Source organism: Cupressus sempervirens, chromosome 7, assembly GCF_028749045.1.
Source record: "Cupressus sempervirens isolate cs-2001-9-10 chromosome 7, ASM2874904v1, whole genome shotgun sequence".
NCBI lineage: Eukaryota > Viridiplantae > Streptophyta > Pinopsida > Cupressales > Cupressaceae > Cupressus > Cupressus sempervirens.
In genome coordinates this window covers 265937462-265950858 of record NC_143124.1, presented here as the reverse complement: position 1 = coordinate 265950858, position 13397 = coordinate 265937462, and positions in this window count along the sequence as shown.

The following is a 13397-nucleotide window of genomic DNA, read 5'->3' as shown; positions in this document are numbered from 1 at the left end:
GAAGCTGCCACCTGCTTCTTACCCTTTTTCCTCTCTGGGCAATCACTGACATAGTGGCCAAACTCATGACATCCAAAGCACTTGACCTTAGAAAGGTCCTTCTTCTTCTTTTCACTTTGTGAATTTGATCCTTTACTAGATCCCTTCTTTGCTTTCCCTTTACCCGCTAGGGCAACGTTCTCTTGTTCCACCTCATTTTTCTGACTCCTGTTGGCCCCATTGACAAGACTTAGTCTAAACTCCTCCTAAGTGAAATCAGTCCATAGTCGATCCCAACTCGGTAAAGTATCTCGTCCATTGACAACTTGAACAAAGACAATCCATTGTTTAGTAAACCCATTTAGGGCTATTCTCACTAGCTCATCATCACTAGGGCTATCTCTAATAGCTGCTAACTCATCCTTGACAAGTCTGAGTCTGGTGAGGTAACTTGTGATGTCTTCTCCCTGATTCATCCAGGTATTCTTTAGCTTCTCTCTGAGAATCAACTTCCTGTTGGTGGTAGCATTCTGGTACAGATTTAGAATGGCGTCTCACATCTTCTTTGCTATATCTAGCTCTGAGATATGTGGAACAATATGATCCTTGAAACCATCAAGGATAATCCTCCTCGCTTTGGCATCGTCCTTCCTATATGCTGCAAGCTGTGTTGCATTCGTTGGTACAGGTACACCACTAGTAGCATAATCCTTGATACCATTCTCTTCCAACAATAAAGAAATTTTGGCCTTCCAGACACCAAAATTTGAGGCACCATCCAATCTATCTTGATCTCTCAAACTAGCTGAAGCCATCTCAAGGGTTTAAAGCAATAATAAATCTAAAGAGATCAAAATTTCTTTCTTAGGGAAAAACTCTTCTACCCTTAACAATTCTCTGATACCATGTGAAAAATCAACTATTTCAGTCACTGATTATTAATCTCCTATCATAAACGATTATTAAACTGCTGAAAACAAATTATTGTTAGTTGGACAACTATTATTTCTATCCCGAAAATAGCAGCACTATTTATGGGTAGCTTGGACAGTTGTTCGTCCTTATCTATGAATAGCGGTTGTATTTATGGGTGGTTTGGATAGCTATTTGTCCACTTGCCAAAAATTAGTAAATGGTTATTATTTACTAATTTTAGTAATTCCTTTTGGACACTTTGCAACCAATTCTATTATTGGCTGTCGAGTTGTCTTAATCTCAGCCGTTGGTTAGATTTAATCTCGGTCGTTGGTTTACCAACAGGAGTAGTATAGAAAGAGGTCATTCGGTCATTTGGAGAAGAAGCTTTGGTGAAGCAGTTTGCAGTGTTAGCAAACAGTCTTGCAGTGTTAGCAAGGGCACAGTGAGAAGCTTTGGTGAAGCAATTTGCAGTGTTAGCAAGGGCACAGTGAATGAAGCTTTGGTGAAGCAGTTTGCAGTGTTAGCAAACAGTCTTGCAGTGTTAGCAAGGGCACAGTGAGAAGCTTTGGTGAAGTAGTTTGCAGTGTTAGCAAATAGTCTTGTAGTGTTAGCAAGGGCACAGTGAGAAGCTTTGGTGAAGCAGTTTGTAGTGTTAGCAAACAGTCCTATAGTGTTAGCAAGGGCACAGTGAAGAAGCTTTGGAGAAACGTTTGTAGTGTTAGCAAACAGTCTTGCAGTGTTAGCAAGGGCACAATGTTAGCGCAGGAATAGCAGTGGGGAATATCAGCAGGAGAAATTAGGAGGTTGTCGGAGTTCTACTAGTGTGAGGCAAGGAATTTTGTATCTCTTGATTTGCTAAAGTTTAATATAATTCCTCATCTATAGAACTGGTTTTTCCTTAGGCAGTTTTCCAGGGACAGTTTGTCCGAAAATATTGTGTTCATTGTGTTGCGCATTTCTTTCCATATTTTAAGTGAAGTTGCAGTTGTGTTATTTTTCAATATTAGGTGGGAATTTGTTTTCAACAGTTTAATAATCGTTTGTGATAGGAGATTAATAATCAGTGACTGCAATAGTTGATTTTTCACATGGTATCAGAGCTATTCCAGGTTGATAGGCTATACTGACGCAGATTGGGTAGGAAGTACAACAGACAAAAGGAGCACTTCAGGGTGTTGTTTCAGCTTGGAATCAGGAATTGTATCTTGGTTCAGCAAGAAGTAGAAGTCTGTGGCTCTAATTTTAGCAGAAGCGGGATACATAGCAGCTAGCATGGCGACATGTGAAGTTATATGGCTTCGAAAGTTGTTAGTAGCCTTGTTTGGTCAAAAGGTTGAGACTATTGTGATACATTGTGACAATCAAAGTTGCATCAAGTTGTCTAAGAATCCAGTGTTTCATGATAGGTCTAAACATATAGATATCAAATATCACTTCATCAGATATTGTGTACAAAGGGGAGTTGTTCAATTAAAATATATTCCTACAGATGAGCAGGTAGCAGACATTCTGACGAAGGCTTTGGGAAAGGCCAAATTTATCTTCTTCAGAGATAAGATGGGTGTCATGTAGAACAACTTCCTCGCTAAGAGGGAGTGTTAATTATTGTTAGTTGGACAGCTGTTATTTCTAACCCGAAAATAGCAGCACTATTTATGGGTAGCTTGGACAACTTTTCGTCCTTATCTATGAATAGTGGTTGTATTTATGGGTGGTTTGGACAGTTGTTTGTCCACTTGCCAAAAATTAGTAAATGGTTATTATTTAAATAAATTTCAGTGATTCCTTTTGGACACTTTGCAACCAATTCTATTATTGGCTGTGAAGCTGTCTTAATCTTAGCTGTTGGTTAGATTTAATCTCGGTCGTTGATTTACCAATAGGAGTAGTATAGAAAGGGGTCATTGGGTCATTTGGAGAAGAAGCTTTGGTGAAGCAGTTTGCAGTGTTAGCAAACAATCTTGCAGTGTTAGCAAGGGCACAGTGAGAAGCTTTGGTGAAGTAGTTTGCAATGTTAGCAAATAGTCTTGCAGTGTTAGCAAGGGCACAGTGAATGAAGCTTTGGTGAAGTAGTTCACAGTGTTAGCAAACAGTCTTGCAGTGTTAGCAAGGGCACAGTGAGAAGCTTTGGTGAAGTAGTTTGCAGTGTTAGCAAATAGTCTTGTAGTATTAGCAAGGGCACAGTGAGAAGCTTTGGTGAAGCAGTTTGTAGTGTTAGCAAGGGCATAGTGAAGAAGCTTTGGAGAAACGTTTGTAGTGTTAGCAAATAGTCTTGCAGTGTTAGCAAGGGCACAATGTTAGCGCAGGAATAGCAGTGGGGAATATCAGCAGGAGAAATTAGGAGGTTGTCGGAGTTCTACTAGTGTGAGGCAAGAAATTTTGTATCTCTTGATTTGCTAAAGTTTAATATAATTCCTCATCTATAGAACTGGTTTTCCCTTAGGCATTTTTCAAGGGACAGTTTGTCCGAAAATATTGTGTTCATTGTGTTGCGCATTTCTTTCCATATTTTAAGTGAAGTTGCAGTTGTGTTATTTTTCAATATTAGGTGGGAATTTGTTTTCAACAGTTTAATAATCGTTTGTGATAGGAGATTAATAATCAGTGACTGCAATAGTTGATTTTTCACATGGTATCAAAGCTATTCCAGGTTGATAGGCTATACTGATGTAGATTGGGTAGGAAGTACAACAGACAAAAGGAGCACTTCAGGGTGTTGTTTCAGCTTGGGATCAGGAATTGTATCTTGGTTCAGCAAGAAGTAGAAGTCTGTGGCTCTAATTTTAGCAGAAGCGGGATACATAGCAGCTAGCATGGCGACATGTGAAGTTATATGGCTTTGAAAGTTGTTAGTAGCCTTGTTTGGTCAAAAGGTTGAGACTATTGTGATACATTGTGACAATCAGAGTTGCATCAAGTTGTCTAAGAATCCAGTGTTTCATGATAGGTCTAAACATATAGATATCAAATATCACTTCATCAGAGATTGTGTACAAAGGGGAGTTGTTCAACTACAATATATTCCTACAGATGAGCAGGTAGCAGACATTCTGACGAAGGCTTTGGGAAAGGCCAAATTTATCTTCTTCAGAGATAAGATGGGTGTCATGCAGAACAACTTCCTCGCTAAGAGGGAGTGTTAATTATTGTTAGTTGGACAGCTGTTATTTCTAACCCAAAAATAGCAGCACTATTTATGGGTAGCTTGGATAACTGTTCGTCCTTATCTATGAATAGTGGTTGTATTTATGGGTGGTTTGGACAGTTGTTTGTCCACTTGCCAAAAATTAGTAAATGGTTATTATTTAAATAAATTTCAGTGATTCCTTTTGGACACTTTGCAACCAATTCTATTATTGGCTGTGAAGCTGTCTTAATCTTAGCTGTTGGTTAGATTTAATCTCGGTCGTTGGTTTACCAACAGGAGTAGTATAGAAAGGGGTCATTGGGTCATTTGGAGAAGAAGCTTTGGTGAAGCAGTTTGCAGTGTTAGCAAACAATCTTGCAGTGTTAGCAAGGGCACAGTGAGAAGCTTTGGTGAAGTAGTTTGCAATGTTAGCAAATAGTCTTGCAGTGTTAGCAAGGGCACAGTGAATGAAGCTTTGGTGAAGTAGTTTGCAGTGTTAGCAAACAGTCTTGCAGTGTTAGCAAGGGCACAGTGAGAAGCTTTGGTGAAGTAGTTTGCAGTGTTAGCAAATAGTCTTGTAGTGTTAGCAAGGGCACAGTGAGAAGCTTTGGTGAAGCAGTTTGTAGTGTTAGCAAACAGTCCTGTAGTGTTAGCAAGGGCACAGTGAAGAAGCTTTGGAGAAACGTTTGTAGTGTTAGCAAACAGTCTTGCAGTGTTAGCAAGGGCACAATGTTAGCGCAGGAATAGCAGTGGGGAATATCAGCAGGAGAAATTAGGAGGTTGTCGGAGTTCTACTAGTGTGAGGCAAGGAATTTTGTATCTCTTGATTTGCTAAAGTTTAATATAATTCCTCATCTATAGAACTAGTTTTCCCTTAGGCATTTTTCCAGGGACAGTTTGTCCGAAAATATTGTGTTCATTGTGTTGCGCATTTCTTTCCATATTTTAAGTGAAGTTGCAGTTGTGTTATTTTTCAATATTAGGTGGGAATTTGTTTTCAACAGTTTAATAATCGTTTGTGATAGGAGATTAATAATCAGTGACTGCAATAGTTGATTTTTCACATGGTATCAGAGCTATTCCAGGTTGATAGGCTATACTGACGCAGATTGGGTAGGAAGTACAACAGACAAAAGGAGCACTTCAGGGTGTTGTTTTAGCTTGGGATCAGGAATTGTATCTTGGTTCAGCAAGAAGTAGAAGTCTGTGGCTCTAATTTTAGCAGAAGCAGGATACATAGCATCTAGCATGGCGACATGTGAAGTTATATGGCTTCGAAAGTTGTTAGTAGCCTTGTTTGGTCAAAAGGTTGAGACTATTGTGATACATTGTGACAATCAGAGTTGCATCAAGTTGTCTAAGAATCCAGTGTTTCATGACAGGTCTAAACATATAGATATCAAATATCACTTCATCAGAGATTGTGTACAAAGGGGAGTTGTTCAACTACAATATATTCCTACAGATGAGCAGGTAGCAGACATTCTGACGAAGGCTTTGGGAAAGGCCAAATTTATCTTCTTCAGAGATAAGATGGGTGTCATGCAGAACAACTTCCTCGCTAAGAGGGAGTGTTAATTATTGTTAGTTGGACAGCTGTTATTTCTAACCCGAAAATAGCAGCACTATTTATGGGTAGCTTGGACAACTGTTCGTCCTTATCTATGAATAGTGGTTGTATTTATGGGTGGTTTGGACAGTTGTTTGTCCACTTGCCAAAAATTAGTAAATGGTTATTATTTAAATAAATTTCAGTGATTCTTTTTGGACATTTTGCAACCAATTCTATTATTGGCTGTGAAGCTGTCTTAATCTTAGCTGTTGGTTAGATTTAATCTCGGTCGTTGGTTTACCAATAGGAGTAGTATAGAAAGGGGTCATTGGGTCATTTGGAGAAGAAGCTTTGGTGAAGCAGTTTGCAGTGTTAGCAAACAATCTTGCAGTGTTAGCAAGGGCATAGTGAGAAGCTTTGGTGAAGTAGTTTGCAATGTTAGCAAATAGTCTTGCAGTGTTAGCAAGGGCACAGTGAATGAAGCTTTGGTGAAGTAGTTTGCAGTGTTAGCAAACAGTCTTGCAGTGTTAGCAAGGGCACAGTGAGAAGCTTTGGTGAAGCAATTTCCAGTGTTAGCAAACAGTCTTGCAGTGTTAGCAAGGGCACAGTGAGAAGCTTTGGTGAAGCAGTTTGTAGTGTTAGCAAGGGCACAGTGAAGAAGCTTTGGAGAAACATTTGCAGTGTTAGCAAATAGTCTTGCAGTGTTAGCAAGGGCACAATGTTAGCGCGGGAATAACAGTGGGGAATATCAAGAGGAGAAATTAGGAGGTTGTCAGAGTTCTGCTAGTGTGAGGCAAAGAATTTTGTATCTCTTGATTTGCTGAAGTTTAATATAATTTCTCATCTGTAGAACTGGTTTTCCCTTAGGGTTTTTTTCAGGGACAATTTGTCCGAAAATATTGTGTTCATTGTGTTGTGCATTTCTTTCCGTATTTTAAGTGAAGTTGTAGTTGTGTTATTTTTCAATATTAGCTAGGAATTTGTTTTCAGCAGTTTAATAATCGTTTGTGATAGGAGATTAATAATCAGTGACTGCAATAGTTGATTTTTCACAGGCTGGGCCCTCCATAAACGACAAGAAAAGTATGCTTTGCTTTAATAAAGAACTAAAAAATGTAAAATTGGACGATCGTGGATGGAGATAGCTGAGCAAAGGGAAATGAATTTGAGAAATTCGACAAGCCTACACAATATGCTTGAAAGCAAAATTTGAAATAACTTTGTAGCTTGACAAAATACAATAGTTTTTCTTTGTGAGTCATAAGAATTTAAAATTACTTTCTAATAATTAAAAAGTTTATTTAAGAGTTCTATTTTGCGGTGCTTTCTAATTGGAAATAAAGTAAAACAAGATGTTACAAAACATAAGTATTATTGAAAACTACCAAATGACTTCGATGAAATAAGATGTTTTAAAACATAAGTATTATTGAAAGCTACCAAATAACTTGATGCTCAAATGTTAAGCAGTATGTTGTGTCTTATAGAATTAGCAATCACATCATTTTGTAAAGAAGGTCTAGAGCAACAGATATTCAGCCCAAACCATGTTCAGAAATAGCTAGAATCTCAAAAAAAAAATTAGACTCTTATTATGTTAACAAAATGAGCACTTGATTAATTGCACAATGAGACATGAGACAAGAGCTCAATTGAACTATGAGACATGAGACATTCCAGCCTATTTGCAACAAGTAGAAAACCAACATTTGTCTACTAGCAACAACTCAAGACCCAAATATTTGTTAATCCACCTCCTCCATAACATCTCCACTTCTGATTCAGTCCTTAATTAACATCTTTTGAGGAAAGGGGCTTAAAAAAATTTCATTGGAGGAATATTTTAACAAAGAAACTTGGAAAGCAACAATGGAACCCTTGGAAAATTGCACTATAAAGAAGATCATAGCTTTATAACATGATAAATGAGAACAAAGTTTAATAGCAAGATTCCCTAGAACTTCAAATTTTAAAATTATTGTTCGGTGAACTGAGCCATTTCCCAAGAGAACTATTGTAGAGAATTCAAATTTTACATGTCACAAAATCTTTTAATTCTTTTTTTTGTGAAGAATTTATAAGTTAGTCAAGGAAATACAATAGCAAGAGGATGTCTACTATATAGTATTTAACATATTCTACCAAATGAGTGAAGAGGCAAAGTTTAAACCATGTAAGGAGTGATTACTTCAATTTAAGATGTTACAAATAATTTTTCAAGCTTTAAATGGACTGAAGAAGAAAAGACACCCTCACTAATATATGGAACAATAAACATATATTATTTCTTTCTAATAGTAAGAATAATGTGATGCTAGACTATGCATTTTGAAGGCTCATCTCTAGAAGCAATTGCAATGGTCCATTTAGAGAGAGAAAAATAATTTGGGTCCAAGGATCCAATCCACCCATTGCTCTAGGTTGAATACAATGTGGCTAAGATGTAAGTTAAAAATTAACTTTTTCATTTCACTTGGACCACACAATTCAATGAATGAATTTATTAGGTTTTGCGCACCCTTTCTTGGATGTCATTACAATGATATATAGTTCATAACCAAAACCTTAGAAGCCAATGACAAATAATTATTTCCCCAGTTTAAGAGGTTGTATTTAATCTTAGCATTAAATCAACTTTATATATCAAAGGAGAAACACCTAGTCTAGGGTGAATGCATAGATAATATGAAATATGTCTTTGTTTGATGTGTTTCCATTCTTTAGGAATACAATACACCATAACATTCAATATTTAAAATAATTTCATCTTTTCATGAGCTATATGATAACTTTGAACTAAGTAGTCCCACACATCATTTTGTGTTCTAAGTATTGTAGAAAGTGGATTCTAGCCTCAACAAAATGAAAACTAATGAAAACCATGTTTTGAATGGATCAATATTCCAAATTATAAATATACCCAACTAATCATTGGCATCTTGTTAGTGAATTTGCACATGCTTACACAATTTTGCAAAAAAAAACCTAACCACTCTAGTATTTGAAGGCTAAAATTAGATTGCTTCTATCCTATGCTTTGTCAAAGTTGTGTTTATCCAATAGAGCATTTCATACAGATTGGTGTGCCTAATAAATAATTTCTCAAGTAAACATAAGGCTATCAAGAACAAATATGTTTCCAAGGAAAACTATTTTATGTGTCTAATTATGTCTTTTATAATTGGTTTAATCATAAGGAATTCATTATAATTTTGTAGGAAATGTTTGACAAAATAAATAGAATGTTAATCTAAAATAGTATCCTAATTCTTCTATTTTTGATGGAACTTTACCAAGACATTTTTAATACAAGACCCTAATTAACCTTTTTGAAAAGGTCGATTCAATTTTGGTATGTTGACGCATGCAAAGATAAATCTTGATTGATAGCCCATCAAAACTAGGACTTCTATTAGGATGCATTAGGATGCATTAAGAATGCATCATGTTCAAGTTCTTTAATAAATAACTCTTGATCTACATAATAAATTTACAAAAATTAATCTTTCCTTAGATTGTAAATTTTAGTGGTACTCTCTAATATTCATTTATCCTACAGATGAGTATCTTCTTTGAGATTCTCTTTTTAATTAAAAATTAGTCTAGTCTCTTGGAGATTTATGTGAATATGTCAAGATTACTTTTGTATAGCTCCAACATACTATTTCTCACATTTATAATTAATAAAATTAAAGAAATTCTTAGAGCCCTTATTACCTTTTTTAATACAATCTAAACTATCCTGAAATATATCTCATTGGCCCTTATAACTTAAAAAATCAAATCTCAATCATAGCTATGGTGGATTAAGAATTGAAATTACACTAATAAGAGTTAATTAATTTTCTAAAATGTTCTAATTTTCCTTGAAGAAAATTTTAGTAATGCCTTTACTTCTAGGCCATTATTTCATTAATGGCATGTAAGAGTTCAATCCACATAGAAATATTTTAGTGTCTCTAGGCAATATAAGATTCATTATCTTTTTTACACCATATCTAAACTAAGAGAGTGCCATCCGTCTAGCATTCCATAAAATATTTTTTCAGTTCAATAATAAGAATATTCTAGAGAGCTTTGTCCCTCTATTTAAACATGAAAGTGAGTGATAAGAGAGTTACAATCATCAACATCTTAGATTTTATGAGAATAGCAAGGTGAGACATGAAAGTGAGTGATAAAAGAGTTACAATCATCAAAAAAAAAAAAATTAAATAGCAAGGTGAGAACCATATATTTTTCTTGAACAAAGAGATTTAAAATTTGGGCAGAAAATAAGGGGTGACATTTTTTTGAATGGCTGACAAGTTTAGACTATTCTTTCGTCCTTCATACCACCTTCCAATGATCCAAACTAATGACATCCACATAAGACGTTGAATCAATATTTGGATGTTTAGTAAAAAATAATGGAGATAGTAGAAGACACTACCAATTTTAGAAAACCGTGCTAATCCTTTGATATAGATGGGAAACTCACTTGTTGAAGACCAAAAGTTTTGGGTGTAGAGGATTCTGTTCCTCCATACTAGACAATCGTTTATCAGGTGACCATCTTGATGAAAAAAAAAAAGATGCTAGGCTTATTTATAAAAAAAAATTTCTAGTAGAACTCAAGTATAAGGCCAAATAACTTAGTCTCTTTAGGAAATCGATTGTTTGAGTGTATTTCAGCTTAAAATTTGGGGTGCACCCAAAGAGTAGAAAAAATGTCTGAATTGATCTTGCACCAAATAACACTTCCTATTTGGAACTTTCTATTTGGCTAAGCAAAAGCAACCCTTAGTGATAGCTGAGACTAAAATAGAGCCCTTTGAAGCCCAAAATGATAATACCCACTTTCTAGCTAGGACAAGATCATGTTGCCAACCTCCAAACATAACAACTAAGCTTAACAACTAAACAGTTATGCATTTTTGTTATAAACTAATCAAGGGAAGAATAAGAGAGATGGTGATAAATTACGAGCTTTTTAGTTAACAAATTAGACCCCGACCTTCAATGGAACTTGGGACTTTATAAAAAGGTTCTTCTAGGCTACAACAAAAGTATTAGAATGTGTTGAAGATATAAAGGAAGATGACTCACTCACCTTGGAATCACATCCAAAAGTCTCTAATGTATTTGGTCTACAAATACCTGGGATAACGATCTCTTGTCAGTTAAACATTATTTGATTTTTTAGGTTTCCACTAACATGTTTTTAATTGATTATCAATCAAATTTTTAATATTTAACTATAAATCTAATCATTTAAATTTTTTTATTTAATTATAGAACTTATATGTTAAAGATATTTTAAATAAAATAGTTCCAAATTTATTTTTCAGGTTCAGTGGGTTAATCATGAATGGACATTGGACTCCTACTTTGATTGGTTTCTTAAAATCAATATTGGTAGTTCTTCTGGAGGAAATCCTAGAACTATTGGTATAAAGGGAGTTGGGTATAATAGTTTGGGTAAGGTTCAGTTTCTTTTCTCTATCCACAAAGTTTATCATACCAATAATCTCATGGAGGCCCTAACAATCTTGGTTGTAGTGGAACAATATTGTAAGGGTGGTTGGAGAAGGATCATTTGCCAGATAGATTCTGAGGTGGTTGTGAAATTATTGAATAGACAAGAGCTTGAAGGTGTTGATTAACATATGATTTTGGTTATAAAAAAATTTATTCAAATATGTAGGTCTCTTGACTTATTTTCACACATAACCCTCAGAAGTGGAATGGTGTGGCTGACTGCTCAAGGCTAAATGGGCTTCCTAGAATATGCAAGATTGGAATGTTGTTGATAAGAAGTTTCTTCCCCCTGACATATCTCATGAGCTGGACCAAATTGTGGCTCAGGATAAAGCTCATTTGAGCTCCTTGTATCTTCCCTCATTCATGTCTCTTTTGATTTCAATAAATTTTGACCGTTCTTTTAGTAATAAATTGCTATAGTAATTTATATATGTATTTAATTATAAATGATATATACAATAAAGAGTTTAGAACATTGTAATTGATGTAAATTATTGGAGATGGTCATCTGTTATAAAATGAAATGATTGTAAGATATAAAACTAGCTCTATACACCATGGCTTCAAGATTTTAGATTTTAGGATGCACGTTGGTACACATTGCCCAGCCAGATAAATAAAAAACACTTTCATGTTTACTCTTATTTTTACAATGCATCTCCTCATAACTTGGAAAAGTTAAAATGAGAAAACACAGTTTAATAAGACAGAAACATCATTCATCAAGAATTTTTCATTTCTATTTGTAGTCATATGCTTCACAATCAAACCAATATTAAATCCCATTAAATATTATTATCTATGACACATGGAATCTATTAATTATGGTACAAACAACATTGATCCGTGATCTTTCCTTGTACAGATTACTATATCTGAGGACAAGATAAGGCCAGTTAACAAACTGATAGAGAAGTGAGAATCTACAATCACACAAGGAATACTATATCCTGGGAATAAAATCAGAGCAATTAACTAACAGAGAGAGCATTGAGAATCTAGAATCACATTCTTCTACTCGACTGTTCAACAGCAGAGAGAGTATGGATAAGTGTGGCCTACTCCTGGACTATGACCTTCTTGATGGCTCATGCTTGGCGATGATGTTGGACCATCATACTTATTTGCCTTGTAACCGGCATTCCCCTTTTCTCGAAAATCTTTATAGCTTTCTGTCTCTCTCAGATTATCAGTGGAGACAACAGAGATGATTGGAGCCGTGGCTGGTGATGGTACATTAATTGGGCGAGCTTCACAAAACAAAATAACACAAGAAAGGAGAGATACAGAAACAATGAAACCAAGAGAAGTTTTCATCTTGAAATATGAAAGGAGAAACTCAAATCGGATATATTAGCAGGGATACGCAACACAACAGTGGGATGATCAAAGTAGCTAAAGCAGCTGAAGTAGTTGTATTTCTCTGTCTTGGGGGTGGTATATATAGACCTAATTGGCCTGAAAGCATTCCAGTGGGACCAGTATTCACACATGCGAGTGGCATTTTCTATCATGAAAGAACAGGTTTTATTTGGTCCCATCTCTTAAAACCTCACTATATAATGTAAAGGTTGTCTCCTTACAATATCGAGGTGAATGGTGAACAGTTTGCATCCAACTCTGTAAAGTCTACATAGATGGTAAAATATCTACCATACTAATACGAGACTAGTTAATTATCATTAAAAATATGAGATACCAGGTAGTATTAGGAAACAAAAGCAGAGTTTTCAAAAATAAAACTACTCGAAATTTGAGTTAAGATTCCAATGTTGGAATACATCGAATCTTGGAATATACAGTTTAAGTCTCTTTACTCATGAAGTGAATATGCGGTCTTGCAGTTTCAAATATTTTATCGTTCTGTAACACATGCACGCCACTCTCTCACCAAGAAAATATTTGATAAAATAAAATAGTATATAGTGTAGTTACTTTATAATATTCTATTTACTTGCACGCTAGATTTAACTGGTTGTTATCATGACTCGGCAGAATGGAAAACGTTAGATAATTTAATGAGTTCACTATTCCATTATGAACTTGATACCAAAGGTAGATTCCAGGGATATTTATAATCAGTTCAATATTATGCAACACTTCAATAGTACAAATGCAATCAAGAAGAAAATGAGTTTATGCAGCTTTCCTCTGTCATTCTTAAATTTATTTTTAGGGTTCCTTATTTTGTGTTATGGTTATTTTTCTGGATAATGGAAGCAAGATTCAAAATTTTGAATTTTATATACAACCAGTGAGAATAGTGTGTTATATACAAATCAAAATGAAACCAAATAA